The 7,823-nt window shown below is 37.5% G+C and overlaps 1 protein-coding gene across 7 annotated transcripts in view; it reads left to right on the plus strand.

The window, feature by feature from the left end:
• Nucleotides 1-7,823, plus strand: part of MED12L (mediator complex subunit 12L) — a 348,784-nt gene that overhangs the window by 201,210 nt on the left and 139,751 nt on the right. The gene's annotated exons all lie outside the window — the stretch shown is intronic.

Raw genomic sequence — 7,823 nt, forward strand, 5'->3', positions numbered from 1 at the left:
CTCTACTAAAAAATACAAAAAATTAGCCGGGTATGGTGGCGGGTGCCTGTAGTCCCAGCTACTCAGGAGGCTGAGGCAGGACGAGAATGGCGTGAACCTAGGAGGCGGAGCTTGCAGTGAGCAGAGATTGCGCCACTGCACTCCAGCCTGGGTGACAGAGCGAGACTCTGTCTCAAAGAAAAAAAAAAAGAATAATACAGTGGTCTTTGGGCACTCGGGAAAGGATGGGAGGGGAGCCAGGGATAAAAGACTACACATTGGGTACATTGTACACTGCTTGGGTGATGGGTGCACCAAAATCTCAAAAATCACCACTAAAGAACTTCTCCATGTAACCAAGCACCACCTGTTCCCCCAAAAACCTATTGAAATAAAAAAAAAAATAAAAGAAAAAAACATGTTGAAATCTAATCCCCAGTGTGTTGGTATTAAGAGGTGGGGCCTTTGGGAGGTGACTAGGCCATGAGGGTAGAGCCCTTGTGAATGGGATCAGTGGTTGTATAAAAGAGGCCCTTTGACATTCCGCCATGTAAGGACACAGGGCACCATCCATGAGGAATAGGTCGTCACCTCACGTGGAACCCATTGGCTCCTTGATCTTGGACTTCCCAGCTTTCAGGACTGTGAGCAAGACCTTTCTGTTGTTTATAAATTACCAAGTTTAAAGTATTTTGTTACAGCAGCAGGAATGAACTAAGAGAGGTGAGTTGTATGATGGTGTGTGGTTATGATAGGAGGATTTATTCAGAGCCCACCTTCTACTTGATTGGGCTTTGCAATCATCAGTCTCTCAGGAGAATCACAGACTTCCTGTGACCCCGCTGTTGTAGTTAGAGTACTCTGTGCCTTCACATGGCTCTACCTCCTGATCAGCTTTTCATTTAGTTGTGGCCTGCAGGGAGACCAGTGCCTTGGAAAGGCAAATGTAGTTTCTGTCTCTAAATGTCTCTTGAAATCAATACAGAACATAAATTTTGTACCTACCAGTCCATAGTATTAGGAAAGATTTGTGATAGTTTTGCTTTGGAGTAGAGAAAAAATATAAATTAGAATTTAAATTATTTATTCCTTCTGCAAGCAAAAGCAAATATTCAAATTGGTTGGGCTGTGTTCCTTCTTGCGGTGTTAAGCAAAAAACTTCAAGCAATAGGCACTAACTCAGAAGACTGTTCTCCATGCTCGTAGGAAGCATCCATGAGAGATTTTTGTTAAATAGCTGCTAATCCAGCATCCAGGGGTTCACAGTTTGTGTTAGCTCCATGGAAGAAGCTTCGCAGGAGGGGGAGCTTCTCGTTGATGAAATGGCTGGATTCATGGAGTTCTTTTTCCTTAAGCTGCTTGTTTTATTAGGTAATGCTATCCTAACATAGACATATTTTCCTATGTATTGTGAACATAGGGGCATATATTCTTGTTTACCTACACAGTCCCAGTTGAAACCTGCTGTGCCAGCTTAGCAAGTAACACTTTCACTCTCAAAAGTGTCCTGGTTTTGACAATAAATTACACGAGCCATTCTAATTTATAATTATAAGGGAATAAAATGATCGAAAGTGTATGATTGATTGGCTTAAACTAATGTTCTCATAGTTAGATATTGTCTGTTATGCATATTAATCAGTTTTTTCAGGCTTTAGTTGAGAGGGCTTCCCAGCTTCAACCCAAGCCTTAGAAAGTTACTTCTTCATCTCTAATTAGGGGCAATGCTAGTACTTCCTTATGGGTTTGTTTTGGGGATTAAATGGGTTAATACAAGTCGGGTGCTGGTATGTAGGGAGTGCTCAGTAGACATTAGGTATTTTAATATTATTAGAAAATAATCAGTCAATGTTAAAAGTTCTAGAAAAGAGTATGCAAAAGACTGGCAAGGAGCAGAAAAATCAAGACCTCAAGTAGTATTGCCATCAATGTAAATCATGGCAGTTGGTTTATTTTTCCTCTCTCAGATGGCACAAAGTAAGAGGTGGGATACAGGTCTGCCTACCTCCAAAATCCTTTCTTATCCATGACACCAGACTTGCTACCACTGGGGTTGAGCTACAGTGGGTACCAGGCCAGGCAGGGCAGAGACCTGCCTTGTCTATTTCTGGGGGTGGAGTGGCAGGATTTGGTAAAAGGTTGTTAATGGGAATGAAGAAAAGAGGGCACTCAGATTTTCAGTTCAGGGGCCTGGGTATATGATGGTATTGTTAAATGAGTTCAAGGGTAAGCGGCCTCCTTGGATGGGGTGGAGACAGAAAGTATTGCAGTCCTGGTGACAGCATGGACTTTGTAGTCAGACCCCGGAGCTTCGAAACCTGCCACGATCACTTCACTTCCTAGCTAGGTGTGCCTCGGTTTCTTCATCTGTAATAGGATATCTACTATATAAGGTTCTTGTGGCGATTTAAAGGTTTATTAAAAAGTAAAGCATGTAGGACAGTGACTGATGAGCACTATGTAAGATTTTATCATTATCACTATTTTTAACTTGCCGCTTTAGGGTTTTCTATGGGAAGTATATCTATATATCTACAGTTATCTTTCAAATAGCATTTGTACAAAACTTCAAAGCAGTCATCTATTGAAGCTTTTTAATAAACTTTATAGAAATCATTGCTTTCTTTTTTTACCATTTTTGTGATTAATAGAAGCGGCCCAGAAAAAGTTTACCCTTTATTTGTTAATACTCTATCCCTTCCCAAATTTGGTTGGTACCTGCTGGTATCTAGAGATCTGGGATTCTATATTGCTTGAAACCTTGGTCATATTCTTCTATCTTTCCACAAATGGCTCAGGAATCCAAATCAGGGTTCTCAGTGTAGGCATTACTGCCCCAGAGAGTATTTGTTGATTTCAGGATATTTTCTTGTTGTCCCTATGTTCAGTGGCTGGGGCCATGAATGCTTTATAGCATGCAAAGTATGAGGCACAATTCTTACACAGTGAAGAATTGTCCCATGCTGCTTATAGGAGTGACCCATTAACTTTCCCATGGGTGAAAAACTTGTTCATTAATATCTGAGCCTATAATTTAAGTCTATTTTACATATAAATGTATTTTGTCTGGTTTAATAGACACCAGCCTAATTTTTCCAAGTATATAGCTACTGTCTACTAAATACTTTATGTGGAATCTTGTCAAGAATTATTTATTTTGGAGATCCACATCACTAATGGTAATAATATAAGTTGTGTTTGGGTCACAGATATTTGTATCTGTTAAAAATTCACATAATTAAATGTATAGATCCAAGCATTTGACCGCTTCATGTTGAATGAATGAATGACATTATTTCAAATAGTTCTGCCTAAGCATTTACATGTTCCATTACATGTCATTATATATTTTTCTCTCCGTTTTTCCTTTGAATTATGATTATGGTTACATACACACAGGCAGGCAGGCCTTGATTTCACAGTTCTGACACATATTTGAGTTATCATGATTTAGTTAAATAATACCAGTCTCCCTGCAACAGTCCAAATTTTAGTTACCACATTATATTAACTGTAAGTAGTTGCATAAAGTACAAACTTAATTGATAGCTCTCCAGTTTGCAGATCATCATGTAAATAACATACAGGAGTGGCCAATCATCTCACTTCTTTCAAAGTCTGTTGGAGATTGGTCACTGCACATCTGGTATTCAGTTCATGCACAGGTGGCAGCAAAGTGTGTAGTTGTGTTGCCTCCTTGTTTGCCAATAATAAACTCCATGACATTTTACAAAAAGAGATATTTGAAAGAGGGTATACCAACAAAAATTAAAGTTCAGGAGGGAAATGAAAAGTGATAATATAGGAAGTGAAATTTGAATCACAGGCATATGGAAGTACAAAAGAAATAGCTAACCAGGGGAAGGTTAAACCTCTATAATATGCTGTTAGATGAACTTAATGAAGGCAAAGTTATTAACATCTACAGGGAACGGATGAGCTATCCCAGAGTAAGTGATGCTGACAAGAAACTTCACAATCAAGGAATTTTTGAAATATTTCATGACGTGGAAAGCACAAAGGATAAAATGTTGGAAGTTGACTCATACTTACAAAGGAACATGACAATTCTATAAGGCATAGAAAAAGATATTCACTCTGTATTATAAGTTATATACTGAGAAGAAGTCAAGAACTATTCAAAGACATATGATATGGTTGAGGTTTTTTGCAAAATACATAGAGGTAGTTCATCGTTGGGTAATTGACAGATGGCTTTCTGTGTTATGAAAGATACTTTGCTTTAGGCTAGCAGTAACCGTCTTAAGCATTGGATATAGCTTTTTAAGACTGTTTAAAAACTATCATGGGTTAAGGGGCTGATTTACATTCTTTATGCTAAACTTGTTAGCCTCAATTATACATGCTATGTGTTTGTCTGCATATATATTTATGTAAATGTGTCCAGAATGTTGAAAAGTCTTGCATGTAACATTTAAACCTATACCTAGACTTGGAGACCCTGGGGAACCTAGTATCTATTTGCAGATTCTTGTCATAGGCTGATTAAATCAGATGTATGGTTCAATTCTAGGAGTTGCTGGGGAGTCTGCCCAGACTACAACCACTGAATATTCTCGAACGTAATTTTTTTTTTTTTTTTAAAGACAGAGTCTTGCTCTGTCACATGGGCTGGAGTGCAGTGGTGTGATCTCGGATCACTGCAACCTCCGCCTCCCGGGTTCACCTGGGTTCGAGCAATTCTTCTGCTTCAACCTCCTGAGTAACTGGGATTACAGGTGCACGCCACCATGCCTGGCTAATTTTTGTATTCTTTTAGTAGAGACAGGGTTTCACCATGTTGGCCAGGATGGTCTTGAACTCCTGACCTTGTGATCACCTTGGCCTCCCAAAGTGCTAGGATTATAGGCATGAGCCACCACTTCCGACCGTACTCTAACATAATTCAAAGAGAAGTTGGCCAGTTTACTTTTATTAAAAATGTTTGCCTAAACTGAAATAAAAGGAATTTCCAATTTAATTCTGTATCTTGAGTTTCCAGCTAAGGAGAAAAAGAGATGTGTGTCTTTAAGGATGACTTTTTTTAAATCATTTTTATAATTTTAGATGATTTCCTTTCATTGTGGCTTATAAGAAAACTTTAAGAGTATTCAAAATGAAAGTTGCATTCAGAATGAATCTTATGAGTTTCTTGATAAATTGATGGAAAATTTTATTTAACACTGATAGTCTTACTCCTCCCTATTCAGTTCTAATGATGATTTTGTATACTTTTGCAACTGTAAATTATACATTTTTAAAATTTTTCTATAAGTTAATTTAGAAAGAACAGTCTATTTGTAGCATTTTCCCATGAAATTCATGTTATTACAGCCTTGTTAGTTTTTTTTTTTTTTACATCTGTAACAAAACTTCTTGACAGCATTAATTATTCTCATCAAGCATTTCCATGTTACACTGAACTAGGCAGCTGCAGGATACACATTTGTATACATTAGCATTAATAAGGATGTTTAAAGGAAAACTTTAGCAAAGTGCTAGGCTGTGTTACTGTGAATTCGAATGCTGTAAATAGGACAAAAATTGAATTTTCTTCACCTGTTTTGTGAATTTTACCACTAGATGGTGATGGAAGACTGGGGAGTGTGCTGAATTCTGCATCTACTATGATACTTGTATTATGTTGAAAATCGAAAATGTTTGTTCTTAAGTATTTAATTTTAGAAGTCATTTAGGGGTATCCAGAGATTCTTTTATGTATCATGCTGAGCACAGTATCTTTTTATATGGCGTGTGCTTAGTATTTATTGATAATTGGCTTCTTGTGGTGCTTAGTCTGGGTACAGTCTTTATAAGATTTAAATGGTTCCTACGCTTTATTTTGTCCTTGTTTTCTGTTTTGTTTTTGTTTTTGTTTTTGTTTGTTTTTTTCTAGTATATCGCATTTCCTTATGGTGGTCATTACATTTTTTTATGTTTAAGCTGTATTTATTCTCTTGTTTGCATGTGTGCACACACACAAAATTTTGACATGAGTATTTAAATTTCTGCATTCCCCTAGGCACCATTCTCTTGAAACGATGGTTGAGAAACAAAATACTATTATACAATTTCAAATTGAGGATAAAATATTTATGAAGTGGTTTAATGAATATAACAGTAACACACACATTGAAAGATTTTCTACAAGATCAGTTTCTCTGAATGTCAGTTTTATGAAGAATGGAAAATTTCCTTTTGGAAATTCTCTGAATATGTTTCTTTTCTGCATAAAAGGAAGAATAAATACACTATTTATTGCTTTCTGAGAGGATTCTGAAATACTGAATGTAATTCAAAAGCCCTAAGTAAGAAATTTTGGATTTCAAATTTTAGATTATTCCCAAAAGCCAGTTTTGAAAAAGCAATTAAATGTAATTATTTTCTTCAATATTAATAGAGTATTATGTAACTTCTGACACTAGCATCATGTATTATTCCCATTGATGTTATTTAGCTCATGTAAATGATTCATTTTTCATTGGCCTGGATAAATATTTTTCATGCCACAGCGTGGGAATTGGTATGAAATATAAGCAGTTTGATATTGATGGTTTTTGTCATACGACTTTTAAAAAAATAGGGATGATGTTCTCTATGTTTTTAGCCTACGTTTGAAGATATTCCATTGATTTAATAATGTCATGTAGGAGAAATAAAGCTACTATCACATTAAACATGCCTAGTAACTATATAGCAGTCTAATTTTAGAAACATTAAAGTGGGATTTAGATGTTTTAAAGACCTCTTAGAATTGAGGCCTGAATGAAAGGATTAAATGAGATATGGGATAGAGAAGTACTTGCTAAACTCCAGAGTGCTGAATGGAGCCAGTTGATACTGTTAAAGAGGTCATACATTTAATAGCTTATATAAACACGAAAGTAGATAATATCATTTTTGAGATTATTGACTGGGAGCTGTGGTGTGGTAGAAACAGAGGATGAAGAGGATAGGACATGTACTGAAGGTATTTTCCCAGCCATAATATTGCTCCTTTTTTTTTTTTTTTTTTTTTGATGGAGTTTTGCTCTTTTGTCCAGGCTGGAGTGCAGTGGCATGATCTTGGCTCACTGCAACCTCCCCATCTGGAGTTCAAAAGATTCTCCTGCCTCAGCCTTCTAAGTAGCTGGGATTACAGGTGTGTGCCACCATGCCCAGCTAATTTTTGTATTTTTAGTAGAGACGGGGGGTTTCACCATGTTGGTCAGGCTGGTCTCGAGCTCCTGACCTTGGCCTCCCTAAGTGCTGGGATTACAGGTGTGAGCCACTGCGCGCAGCTTGCTCCTCTTCTTTTTTTTGAGATGGAATTTTGCTCTTGTTGCCCAAGCTGGAGTGCAATGGCACGATCTCGGCTCACTGCAACCTCCACCTCCCGGGTTCAAGCAATTCTCCTGCCTCAGCCTTCCGAGTAGATGGGATTACAGGCATGCGCCACCACGCCCGGCTAATTTTTTATTTTTAGTAGAGACGGGGTTTCTCCATGTTGGTCAGGCTGGTCTGCTCCTCCTCTCTATATATAGGGAAGCTGTAATTTACCTGTGACTTTCTGGGGAAAGTGGAGAAAAGAATTGGCCTTTCAAATTGCCTTTTCTTAATTAGCTGATCTAAAATATGACTATCTTAATCTAGCCAGTGACACACAATTGGGGGCGGCGATAGCTATGCAAATGACCAACTGAGGTATATATAAATTCATGCACTTCAGTGTCCATTGCATTTATAGAATTGGAATCTTGATGGACAGATATTTTGATAGAAGTCCTCAGATAATCCTTTTAACCCCTTTGCCATTAACCTCTCTGCTAAACCTGACTGACTTAGATAGAGTAAGACACTAGACA

The sequence above is a fragment of the Gorilla gorilla genome, chromosome 2 (assembly GCF_029281585.2).
Source record: "Gorilla gorilla gorilla isolate KB3781 chromosome 2, NHGRI_mGorGor1-v2.1_pri, whole genome shotgun sequence".
NCBI lineage: Eukaryota > Metazoa > Chordata > Mammalia > Primates > Hominidae > Gorilla > Gorilla gorilla.